This window comes from Myotis lucifugus, unplaced genomic scaffold, assembly GCF_000147115.1.
Source record: "Myotis lucifugus unplaced genomic scaffold, Myoluc2.0 scaffold_12, whole genome shotgun sequence".
Taxonomy (NCBI): domain Eukaryota; kingdom Metazoa; phylum Chordata; class Mammalia; order Chiroptera; family Vespertilionidae; genus Myotis; species Myotis lucifugus.
Window position 1 is genome coordinate 11,480,328 of NW_005871060.1, and position 14,195 is coordinate 11,494,522.

Below are 14,195 nucleotides of genomic sequence, written 5' to 3' on the forward strand. Positions count from 1 at the left end.
TAATGATTGAAAATCTCTGAAAACAAAATATTTATAAATATTGCCCCTGAGGAGCATAACATTGATCTGCAAGATAAGTTTTCCAAAGAAATAGACATAGCTTGCTTCCTTATGAATGAACTTGTTTTTTCAATACCAAAAATATCTATTTTTATAAAAGTGTTTGACCTAAAAAAGTAAATCTCAGAAATGTTGAAAGTTAGCAAGGTAAGCTATGAAATACAAACTATATGTTTTTTCTTTAGTGTATTGTTGATACATACACATATTAAGATTAGGAACCGGAGAAAACCATCATCCTAAAAGAATTAGCTCCGTTTTGGTCCAGATATTGTTTCTTTGATGTTTCTGGTTCTAATAACTGTATTGCCTCTGAAAAATTATTGTTTTACTTCTTGATCAAAATTTAATACAAAAAGAAAAAAATAAACCACCTCATTTTCAACTCTATTGCCAAGGTTTTGCTTTCTTTCATTGTGCTCTGCAAATGTCTGTCACTAAGTTCTTATACTCTGCTGGACATCTTGTTTCTGTGTTTTCACCATCATACAATTAATACAATTTTTCTTTGTCTAATCTGAGTTCTCTCTGACCTTCCTTCCTATGCGATTTTCTGTTCCTGTATTAGTTCTCACACTATAATTATGTCCTCTTCATTTTGTTGAAAGAGTAACTTCCTAATTGAATGTTATACATGAATTTAACGTGCAGGTTCTGGGATCTATAAAATATCTAATAGAAAGTTTATTTTGACCCAAACAAATGCCCCCTACCTTCAAACAATGAAGGAAAGAAAGGGAAAAATAGAAGGAAAGTAACAAAGAAACAGAAAAAAGAAGAAGAAGAAGAAAAAGGAAAGTTTTCTTTCATTCCAAATCTAGATCTTGGAAGTTCTGAAAGCCACAACTGATGACTAGTATTCTTGCTAGACTGGTACTTGTCTTGGGTTTTAAATGGATAGCTTTCCAAGGATTTTGCCTAATCTTCCTGTATTTGTATTTTCTGATAAACAGACATTTGTTGTTTCATAGCTCTTTCAGCAGACCTTTATCTCATTGATATTTGACAGATTAGCATTGACAACGAAACATTGACATTTGTATGAATTATTGCTGTCAGAGCTGACTAAATACTATATATGTAATATCTGATCATTATATACATATGTAAAACATCTGATTATTATATATATACTAGAGGCCTATTGCACGAAGAGATTCATTCAATAGGCCTTCCTTTCCCCTGGCTGCTGGCACCAGTGTGCCTCCAGCACCCGGGGCCCAGGCCTTCACTCTGGCTGAGTTCTGGCCAGAGCCGGCCCTGGAAACGTCAGGCCTCACTGCTCCGCCGGCCCCAGAAACGTCAGGCCTCGCTGCTCTACCGGCCCCAGAAATGTCAGGCTTTGCTCCACCACTTGGAGCCTATGTATGCAAATTAACCGCCATCTTTGTTGGCGGTTAATTTGCATATCACACTGATTAGCCAATGGGAGGCGTAGCGAAGGTATGGTCAATTACCATGTTTGTCTATTATTAGATAGGATGTTGACAGAGTACTATATTTGTGTGTGTTTATCTATAGTGGAAACTGTAACTTTTCAAGATATTAAAGAGTAAAAAATATAATATATTTTACTAACCATTTATAGTCAAGGCAGTCATTTCAGCTATCTACATATATAAAAGGCTAATATGCTAAGTATCCCTCTGCCCGTCCGACCGGTTGCTATGATGCACACTGACCAGCAGGGGGAAGATGCTCAATGCAGGAGCTGCCTTGACACGCACTGACCATTTACAGAGAAATGGCAGCATGGACCTGGTGCCAACAAAGCAACACTCGGCTTCCCCCAAGTGGGACACAGGCCCTGCCACCACCCCGGAGTGACAGCCTGCCATATTGCAGCCCAGACCCCATGGTGCAAAATGCGGCTCGCAGCCTAGCCCAGTCCTGAAACGATTGCTGTGGGCACCGGGTAATGACATCACACAGCAATGCCCGGCTTCCTCTCCCTAGAGACTAGCCTCCTTGCAGTTTCTTCAGCCCAGGAACACAACTTGCTTTTTAGCCAGGTGGAAACATTTCACACTGTAACCAAATGTCTGTGAAGCGTTTTCCAAATGTCTGTGAAGCGGTTTCCCGTGCCTCATCTCATTTGATCCTCAGAGAAGTCCTGGAGTAGGTAGATAGGAGACTTGGTGGAATCCTATTTTTTTTTTCATTAGCTGGGAAATGGAGATTTAGAAAGCTTAGAAACTTGACCTGACTGAAAAGAAGTAAGATACGGTGGACCTTGAAAATGACCTCAGGTTTTCTCAATGCACAAAACATAGTCAAACACTGCTGCAGTTAAATATTTTACCCTTTGTTCTCCCTGAGTGATCTACAATAATAATCTGCTTCGTGTTGATATTTACTGCTATGTTGCTGACAATTACCTGAAAGAGAAGTTGGGGTGCTTCACTGGGCTGGAAAAAGTTTAGCTAAATCAGAAAGCAGGTCTAATTAAGCAAGTTTATTCTATATCTATAAAAGGCTAAGTTGACTTGCACATGCACAATACATATAAAGCACTAGCTGGCCCTAACCAGTTTTGCTCAGTGGATAGAGTGTCAGCCTACGGACTGAAGGGTCCCAGGTTTGATTCTGGTCAAGGGCATGTACTTTGGTTGCAGGCACTTCCCCAGTAGGGGGTGTGCAGGAGGCAGCTAATCAATGTTTCTCTCTCATCGATGTTTCTAACTCTCTATCCCTCTCCCTTCCTCTTTGTAAAAAATCAATAAAATATATTTTTAAAAATTAAAAAAATAAATAAAGCACTCTCTGGTGCCAATCACGCATGTGTTTCCATCTGTCATTGTCGATCGTGAATTTGGTTGACACATCTATCATAGAGAAAGGGCAAATAGTGATATTAAAATATTTCTTCTAATTAATTTCCTTTCAATGTTCACAAATTCGTGACCTGGTAACTAGTATAGAGATAAAATACTTATTAAGTTATTTTCTTAAATATTTTATTTGAAGAAAATTTAGCTAAATTCTAAGGGAATAAATTCCTACATTTATATAAAAGTAGATTTTAAATGAAAGTTTTAAATGTAGTAACATTTTCCTTTTTAAACATGATTAAATGAATTTATTCAATTCTAAAATATTATATGAGTTATAAAAATATTAAGAATGAAGGCTTTATTAGGGACTTTTAGGTAAGAAGTAACTTTAAAATAGGAATATCTATAATAATGTAAAAAATAAATATAAAGAAAAACAAATTAACTTTAATACTCAAAACAGCTCTTTACATAAGTCTCATTCTATCTATTTATCATCTATCATCTATCTATCAATCTATCTATCTATTCTTTTGCAACAGAGTGAATGTTTGTGTCCCCCCAAAATCCATATGCTCAAACCATAATCCCCAAATGATGGTATTTTGAGGTGGGGCCTTTGGGAGGGAATTAGTTCATAGGATGGAACCCTCATGAATGGGATTGGTGTCCTTATAAGAGGGCAGAGAGCTAGCTACCTCTCTTTCTGCCATGTGATGATACAAAGAGAAGTGAGCAGTTTCTAGCCCAGAAAAGAATACTAACCAAAACCCAACCAACCATACTGGCACCTTAATCTCAGACTTCCAGCCTCCACAACTGTGAGAAATAAACTTCTATTGTTATAAGCTACCCACTCTGTGGTACTTTGTTACAGCAGCCCTAACTGATAACATCTTTTATCTGTCTAATGGGATAAACTAAATTTTAACTTTAATTATAATCTATTTAAAGTCAATAGCATAACAATGCACTGTAATCTTCTTTTGGAATTTTGTGCTTTTAAGAATAAAAATGTCATTAACATTTACTTCCATAGATATACTATTAGCATACTGAGAAAGAGGATGAGTCTATAAAAATAAAAAGTTTTAAATAGTCCCTTTAGTGGGCAAAATATAATAGTTAAATTGTCTTGAAGATAGTGTGCCAGGTAGTAATATGTTCATAAAATTTTCCAGTAGGGATAAAGCCTAAGCAACATTTTAAAACATCTGTGTGATATATTCAGGAAAGCATGAATATAACACAAAGATAATACAATAGAGTCAAACTTTAGGTCATGAAAGATTTTGTGTTAAACTACTGTGTAGGACTTTATCTTTCAGTTGATGGAGAATTATACAAAAATATTAAACTGGACAGTGCTTTGAGAATAATTATAGTTTTAACAAGTATTTTTAGACAATTTTAAGAATGACTTATTGGGGCCAGGTAAGGAGAGGTCTGAGTAAGACAAAAATATAGTGTCATTTATTAAAAAAGAAATAAGAACTGAGGAGAAATGGAAGGGATTTATATCCACTAGCAGTTGGTGAATGATTTCTATAGTTTTCCCTTTTACTTTTTATAAGTTGTGGTAGAGATTATTGCCATAATGAAATGAGTGATTAAATTTTTATTTATTATATTAATGATTGTAAAGTCCACTGAACCAGTTATATATCTTGGTTGATATTACAGATTCAATCATATCATAACTTATTTATAATGCATACAACAATATGATGAGTCAGTAAAATATCTGAAATAGTTGTTTCAATACATCTTTTTCTGGTACATATTTTTTTTCAGTCTTGTGAGTATTCTATTCAGTTATCCTGCAATTATTAACCCTGTTATTTTGTGTTATGAGTAGAAATATATAGAAATTATATTTTCTCCCCCCAAGCCAGTGTGGCTCAGTGAATTGAGAGTTGTTCCATGCACCAAGAGGTCACCGGTTGGATTCCTAGTGAGGGCACATACCCGGGTTGTGGGCTTGATCCCCAGTAGATGCATGCAGGAGGCAGCTGATCAGTGATTCTCTTTCATCATTGATTTTCTATCTCTTCCTCTCCTTTCTTCTCAGAAATCAATTAACACATTTAAAATAAAAAGAAATATTTTCTTCCAAAATATATTATCTAAATGTCATAGTTAGTTTCACTAAGTGAAAATTTTAATGTTAAAGTAAAATATAAAATGTATCAATATTGGTCTATCCTAATCCACTCTTTTTTAAAAATATATTTTATTGATTTTTTTAGAGAGGAAAGGAAAGGGATAGAGAGTTAGAAACATCGATGAGAGAGAAACATCGATCAGCTTCTTCTTGCCCATCTCCTACTGGGGATGTGCCCACAACCAAGGTACATGCCCTTGACCAGAATCGAACCTGGGACCCTTCAGTCCCCAGGCTGACGCTCTATCCACTGAGCCAAACCGGTTAGGGCAATCCACTCTTTTTTATAGTTATTTTTAAAATAAAAATTGCTATGAATTCTAATTAGGGGCATATATTTTCTTCTTTATTTAATTTTAATAAGTACTGAGTAAAATTAATTCAAAACGCCATAGCCTTATGCATGATAAAGTTTTGAATAAAAGCATGAGAATTTAAATCCTGTTACACCTTAGCATAATTGCTAATAAATAAGTAAATTTGTATGGCACCTTTATTTTAAAAACAGTGCATTAAGTTGTAACTTATACTACTTAGATAATGTGAGAGTTTCTCATCATTAGACAAAAACTAGCAGAGTTCCTGAAAAATCCCAAGTATAATTGGCAGCAGATAATAGTTTGATTTTTCTTTGGAAGTCCAAAATGAAATGCTTGAGATGTTTTCTTAACGGTTCAGATCTGGGAATAAAGGAATAGATTACATGAGATAAGGACAGATTCACTGAACTATTTTTGAAATGTGCAATGCAGCCTGGTCACTGAGGGCAAGTATTTGTCTTATTGTCTTTGTATCATCAGTCTAGTAGATAAGAAAAGCATAAAGTTAAACAAACACATTTTCAAGAACCTTATGGCATAAAATGTTATATTAAAACTGTTACCAAAATATCCAATATACTTTTTTGTGTGGCACACTAAAATTATGGTTTAATTATATTTTGCCTTAAAATGATTTTTTTCCTGATACACTGTGCTTTACTATGTGTGTTGCCCTTGTGTAAACATTCCCTACAGCAAACATGAACATGGAGGTTAAAGTTGGCATACAAATTCCAATGTTATATATTTAACTAAATTATATAAAAAGCTCATCTACTTTGGCTGTGAAGGTAGAGAATAAGAAGTTGCATAGACTTATCTATGTCCCTCTCCAACTTGACCATCCTTACTGCTATTCCTCTTTCTATACTTAAAATCAAACTTGATCTCTTCATGGATGGTCTTAGTGACAGTATTATTATACTAATAAAATTGGCTGGATGGAGGTAATGGGGAAAAATGGGGGACCTCTGTCATGATCTCAACAAGAAAGATTAAAAAAAACCACAAGCTCTGTAGTTAAAAGATTGGGTTCAAATCCCAGATTCCCACTTACTCATTAATGGTCCTTGTCAGGTTTCTTAACTGATTTTAAGCGTTTGGTTTCTTCTGTGAGTTATGATTTAAGTAAGAATACTTTTGTCATGTTGTGCTTTTGAAAATTAAATTAAATAATAAAAGTTTTGGAACACTGCCTGAATTAGATGCTAAGTTTATGTGCTAATAATAATATGCCTTACTGTACTCCTAATATTTTTTAGTTTATATTTTAAAAACTGCTGTAAGATATCTACAAATTTATTATTAGGGAAGAGAAATAAATATCTAATGATGGCAAAGATTGAAAATAATTGTATGAAGTTTAATGAAACAAAAATTCTTGTGCTGAAGCAGAAATTGTTTTCTCTATAATGTTTAGCACTTTGTATAAAATAGCTAAATCTGTTTCTTCTGATTCTGACCATATTACCAACTATGGCTTACAACAGGTTTTGAAGGATGCTGTAATGAATGATTTTTTTACAAGGGCGGGGTGGGGGAGGTTCCATAGTCAATACTCAACATTAACCTTTAGGATAACATGTACATTAAAATTGAAATGCGTATAGGATAGATTTTCCTCAGTTTGTCTTTGTTTAAAAAAATAAAAACAGTTATATAGGATTCTTTTTTACATCAACATTTTTAAAATTCGTAATGAAAGGACCAGACATTTAATAATTTATAATGTATTTGTTGTTGGAAAACTATATGAATTTTCCTTTAATCTCTGGAATTGCCTTTCCCCCACAATTCCACTCCCCACTCTAGTGTGTGAAAGAGGGCATTTAAGTATCCAGCATTACATTGTACAGTGTGGATTACTGCAATTAACTGTACATCTCCAAGCAACATATAGCTATTATACAAAAACAATTATGAGCAAATACAGCAGTTGAGAGGAATATGCAAATGGAAAATCCACTCAAGGTCAGAGTGAGAAAAACAAAATGACATCCTTTGTTGGTTTCAAAATGAGTAATTCATTTCTATTGCACAGTAAAGTTAAAATAAGAGTTAAAGAAAATCAGTAAGATAAAATTTAGATACTTTACCCCCTTCTTTCTTCTTTAGCTGGAAAATAATGCAGTGAATTTTGCCACTACAGAGAAAAGGGAGACTTATTTACACTGTATATTTTCCCCCCTGGATAACTACACTTCTATTTCCTAGCATTCTCCCTGACCCCCCTTGTATGTAATCTAATGAAAGAAAATGGTATGTCAGTGATAGAATATTACTCTAGAAATTTTCCATGGTCTTTGTGCTTTTCATACTTTTATTAATGGTTGGGTGACCTTGAGGAAGTGTTTTTTCTAAACTTCTCTTTCTACATTTTAAAAAAAGTGTAATATATATTCATTTTTTTCTGGAGGATAAAAAGTTTGTTAATTGGTCAGTAGATATATTTAGGTAGGTAAACCTTATAGTCATCGTATTTTTTTTAATCTTTCTCTTTTGTGGGGGCCTCAGGTACAGAGGGATCACCTAATGATATTCTTCAGTTTACAGCACTGTCCTCATACCTCACCCTTTTTTCTTATGTATTTTCCCTACTCCCTACTTTTCCTTTTATGCACTTTTTAAATGTGGACTTGTATGACCTTGTTTCATATGCAATATATCCCATGGTGCATGCTTAATTTAATAGCTATAACTCTGTTTCTTTTTTCAATCAATCCCATGTTTAATATACCTATGGATTCTAATTCAATGCTTCTAAATACTGCATAGGATTTTATTGTTCAAATTCACTAGAGTTTACTTATTTATTATGCTAATGTTGCCTCCAGTTACCTTAGATTGCCTCTAAGTCTCTGTAACTGCAAACAATGTTGTAATAAAGCTTTCTACTTTATGTACCTTTCTGTACATGTGCAGGAATTTTTCAAAAGCTTAAAACCATGACTGGACTGGCTGGGTCAAAGAAATGTTTAATCTAATTTATTTAATCTGATCTAATCTGATTAAATTGTGTGTGTATATTATATACCGAGATGTTTGTATTCCACAAATTTTGAGAATTACTATTTTTGTTGATTGTATTGTGTAGTTACTATATTTTAAGTTTCCAGATATATGAAGCTTTTATTTAATTAGTAAATTTTATGTATAGAGCAATTTTAGGTTCACAGTAAGATTGAGTAGAAAATAATAAGATTTTCTGTATACTACCTCTCCCCACACACATGCAGGCTCCCTTAACAACAACATCCCTTGCCACAGTTCTACATTTATTGCATTTGATGAACCATTATTTGATAACATCATTACCACCCCAAGTTCATAGTTTTACATTAGGGTTCACTCCTAATGTAAATTCCCTGGGTTTTTAAAAAGTGTATAATGATACATATCCATCATTTTAGTACTATACAAAATAGTTTCACTGCCTTAAAAGTCTACTGTGCTGTGTCTATTCATGCCTCCCTCATCCCTCCTGTTGGGCAGCTATTGATCTTTTCATTGTCTCCATACTTTTGCTTTTCCTAGGTGTCCTATAATTGGAACAATACAGTGTGTACCCTTTCAGATTGGCTAATTTAACCTAGTGATATGCATTTAAGTTTCCACCATGTCTTTTCACGGTAGCTCAGGGGTTGGTAGCTCATTTATTTTTAGTCCTGGATAATATTTCATTGTCTGGATGTACCAGTTTATTTATCCATTCACCTATTGAAGGTCATTTTGGTTGCTTCCAAGTTTGAGCAGGTATGAATAAAACTGCTATTGGACATAAATTTTCAATTCATTTGGGTAAATACCAAGGAATGTAATTGCTGGGTTGAATGGTTTAAATATGTTTAGTTTTGCAAGAAACTGCCAAAGTGACTGTACCATTTTGCATTCCCTATAGCATTGAATGAGTGTTCTCATTGTTCCATATCCTTGCCCAGTATTTGGTATGTCAGTGTTTTGGAATTTTGCCATTTTAGTAGATATGTAGTGGTACCTCATTGTTTTAATTCGCATTTCCTTAACAATATACATTGTTGGACACATATTCAAATGCTTACTAGCCTCTGTATATCTTCTTTGGTGAGACATCTTTTCAAGTCTTTTGCCCATATTTGTTGGGTTTTAAGATGTCTTTGCATACAGGATGGGGCAAATGTAGGTTTACAGTTTTGAGTATGCAAAACACACAGTTTATTCTTTTATTATTATTTATTAATTATTGAATTACTTTCCATCTGAACAACTTTAAACCTACTTTTACCCTACACTATATTTTGGATAACAGTCGTAACAGATGTGTCTTTCGCTAATACTTTCTTCCAATTTGTGGCTTGTCTTCTGAATCTCTTGGTGTGGAGTCTTTTAATCTATTTTTTCCCTAATTTTGTTTATTATGACCTAGAAACTAGTGAGTGATATGTCCCTTTTAAAATTGAATGGAGCTCCTTTTTTTAGCCTCATCCATGGTCATCCTTTGTGAATGTTTTATGAATGCTGCAAAATATGTATTGCTTTGAATAGGACATGTAAAGATCAACATAATGTGCTGTTTAATAGCTTAGGCTCTAGAATTTTGAATAACTGATTTTGAAACCCTGTTTAGCCACTTCTTTCTGAGCAACCTTGAGAAAATTATTTAAACACTCTATTCTTCGTTTTTCCATATGAAAAATTGAGTGTGTCCCAAAAGAACACACTCCATAGATTTAGACTGATGATTAAATGAATTAATTAGGTTAGATACTTACACAGTACCTGGTAATGTATTAAATTATCTCATGATTAATATTTATGAAGTTGGAATTGAATTGTATACTCACAAAGGGTAAATTTTATGACATTTAATTTGTATTTCAATAAAGATAAATAAAGATGTTAAAAATGGTTACAGCTATAAAGGCAAAGTAGAATTGGTGGGTATTGAGAGTTTGTGTTAATCTTACTAAAATGTTGACTGAAATTTCTAAAACACTTTTTTTTTATTTTATTGGTTTTTTACAGAGAGGAAGGGAGAGGGATAGAGAGTTAGAAACATCGATGAGAGAGAAACATTGATCAGCTGCCTCCTGCACATCCCCTACTGGGGATGTGCCCACAACCAAGGTACATGCCCTTGACCAGAATCGAACCTGGGACCTTTCAGTCCGCAGGCTGACGCTCTATCCACTGAGCCAAACTAGTTAGTGCTCTAAAACATTTTTAAAAATTTAATAATAATATAACATATATTATAAACATGAATTGAGTATTTCCATATGCCAAGTTATTAACTCATTTAATCTTACCACAGTCATAAGAAGCACCTACCATTAGTATCACCTCTTTAATGATAATGAAATAAAAAAAAGGTTAATCAATTCAGTAATCACACAGCCATTAATTAAACCAATATATTGATCCAGGCTATCAGGCTTAAAAGAGCCTACTTTCAACCAAATGTTCCTAACTGCCTCTGTCCATCCTGTGTGTGCAGCTACAATGGGCTTCATGAGAGGAAAGTGAGGTGGAAGAGTATAATTTTTTACATATCAATTCATTTCAATGATGTAATAGTAATGACTAACATGTTATACTAAATGTATTACATACAAAATTAGAATAGATGACTAATTTTTATGGTGCTAGCTAAAATATCAAAAGTACAGATAAAATTGTGATAATTAAGAGATGCTGAAACAACAACTAAATACTAAAAACCGCCCTGACCGGTTTGGCTCAGTGGATAGAGTGCGGCCTGCGGACTCAAGGGTCCCGGGTTCGATTCCGGTCAAGGGCATGTACCTCGGTTGCGGGCACATCCCCAGTGGGGGATGTGCAGGAGGCAGCTGATTGATGTTTCTCACTCTCTATCCCTCTCCCTTCCTCTCTGTAAAAAAATCAATAAAATATATTTTAATAAATAAATAAATAAATACTAAAAACCTGTAGTGAAAATTTTATGTTCTTTAAAAATAAATGTATTAGATTCCACCTATGAGTAAGATCATGTGATACTTGTCTTCCTCTGACTGGTTTATTTCACTTAGCATAAATCTAATGAACAAAATAAACTGCTGAACAAAATAGATCCAGAGACATAGAAGCATGGAACAGACTGTCGTATTTCAGAGGGAAGGTGGGGGTGGGTAGAAAGAGATCAACCAAAGAACTTGTAAGCATATATGCATAACCCATGGACACAGACAACAGTGTGCTGAAGGCCTGGGTCGGGGGAGGAGTGAGCTAGAAGGGGTCAATGGGGGAAAAGAGGGGACATATGTAATACTTTTAAAAATAAAGATTTAAAAAATAATAAAATAAAAATAAATGTATGCCCATGATAAGCTCTAAGCTGCTACTACCTCTCTCATATTAGAATGGAGTAAGTTTTATATGCATTAGACAGAGACTGCTTACTCACTGCTTTGTAGTACTTCTTACCTACCCATCATCTGTAGACCCTTTACTGTTATTTGACTGTGACTATAGAATCATATGGCTGTTATAATTTTTACTAGGGGCCCAGTGCGTGCATCTTGAAATGAACTGTGGGTCACAAGGCTGCGGTGGGCACAGAGGCGGGTCTTGGCCCATCCTTCGCACCCCCGGTCCCCTGTGTGCCGGCAGCCCTGCTACTGCTCCCATGGCTCCCATGTGCTGGCGGTGCCAGCCCCACTCACACACACTGCCGGCCCGGAGCGATTGGGTCCTGCGCCAGCAGCGGGTGCAAGCTGTGGCTGCTTCCCTGATCGCCCCTCAGGAGCGGGGGGGAGGTGGAGAAGCCCTGAGTGGCAATCAGGGCTGACAGCTGCTGCTCAAACCCACTGACGGTGCTGAGCAATCGGGGCTGGTGCCTGGTGCCAGGTGCCAGCAGCAGGTGCAAGAAGCAGCTCTGGTGCCAGCAGCTGGTGCGAGTGGGGCCAGCGCTGGCAGCAGGTGTGAGCGCTGGGTAGGACTGTGGCACGTGGGAGCAAAGAATTTTCAGTAACCACCAGAGGCTCACCCAGGTAACAGTGACCGGCATCCCGGCTTGGTCTGGTGTTCCCACTCATCTGCTCCACCATCCCACTGCAGCCAATGTCCACCATGTTTCACACTCGGCCACCTGCTGCCAGTGCCCACCATGTTTTGCTTGCGCCCTCTGGTGGTCAGCGCATGTTATAGTGACCAGTTGTTTGGTTGTTTAGTTGTTCCGCAGTTCGGTCTACTTGCATATTAGGGTTTTATACATATAGATACCCAAAACAGTAGCTTTTGTAAGCATTACACAGGACATGAGGGCAGATTTCTTATATAATAAAAGCCTAATATGCAAATTGTTCGACCGCTTGCTATGATGTGTGCTTACCACCAGGGGGCAGCGCAGAACATGGCAGGCGTCGGTGATGCAGCACTGGCAGCAGGCGGCAGTGGAGGCACTGCTGGCCCCGATGGGCCCCAATGAGAGCAGGACCGCAGCGGCACGATGGAGCAGGTGAGTGGGTGGTGCCAGGCTATGGTGATGTGCCAAGCAAGGCTGCGGGGCTGTGAGCTGGGGCCCTATCCATGCAGTCCACCCCAAGGGACCCCACCTGTGCACGAATTCATGCACAGAGCCTCTAGTATAACATATTAAGAGTAATAGAGTCTGTTTATTAATCTCTGAAAGACTGCATAATTTAAATGCATTCATTCCACCACTATTCTATCGTAGAAGAAAAGATTACCTAAAAATTATTTTGCTCTCAGGACAAACATGAATGTCAATTAAGTGTTGAAGTGGGCTCTTTACATTATTTTATATGTCATATTAGACTTTAACATAAATTAAACTAAGTGATATTTTTTCTGAGATAAGTTGCAAATCTGCAAGTCAAGAGAAAGTTTGGACTTGACAAATATCTTGGTGGTATTCTTTTTTTCATATGGCTATTATAATTTACTAGTGACTCAGCATGCAAAATAGCAGGAGACCTGGGACCCCAGACCCTGCCATGCCGCAGGACTCCCCAGAGTCCTGCTGGCGCCACGAGACCCAGAGTCAAGTCCCCCCCACCCGCGTGCACTTTGCCGCACACAAAGCACCATCCACCCGCATGCGCCTCCTGGTGACCGGTCTTTGGTCGTTATAGTGTTAGGGCCACTGAGTTTTTATAATATAGATAACTAACAAGATATTTAGCCTAGTTTTTTAAATGACTACACAACTGTTTAGAATTAATTTAAGCACATGGTAGAAAAGAAAATGAACATTATTCTTGGTATTTAATATAAAATATAGCATTACCTAAATGCTTTTTTGAAATAGCTGAAATGTTAGAAATATAGTGTTTCATGTTTCGATGAATTGTGACAATTACAAGTGCTCTGAGGATATACTTTGGAGGTTTCATCCAGATTAAAATAATAAAAACATACAAAGAAAGAATTAGACAAATCATTTTAGGAAAGGTATTAAATTCAATATGTATAGGAATAAAATAAAAACCAAATGATTGATAGTACAATAGGAAACTATAACATGCCCTATTTAAAATGCAGCAATATATTGTCATGATTACAGTAGATAAAATAATATAAGATATTGTTACATATCATTACCTCTTTTCATGTTTACTATCTAATCTAATAAAAGAGAAACATGGTAATTAGCATACGACCCCTACCCTTTTCATTGGCTAATCAGGGCGATATGCAAATTAACTGCCAACTAAGATGGTGGTTAACCGCCAACAAAGATGGTGGTTAATTTGCATATGTAGGGAGGCAAAAGGGAAAGCAGGAAGAAGCCCCCTGCCACTGACAGTGATCGGAAACCCAGGGGGTTCCCCCCAGCCATGATCGGAGATCGGCGCCTTTGCCGCCCAGGCCAGTGATAGCGGAAGTAGGGTGGAGCCAGCGATGGGAGCTGGGCACGGC

At 36.4% G+C, this 14,195-nt stretch overlaps 1 protein-coding gene across 1 annotated transcript in view; it reads left to right on the forward strand.

Annotated features, from left to right (window-relative positions):
- The window catches only part of CCSER1 (coiled-coil serine rich protein 1), a 1,147,418-nt gene that overhangs the window by 1,061,419 nt on the left and 71,804 nt on the right, over positions 1-14,195 (forward strand). The window lies entirely within an intron of this gene.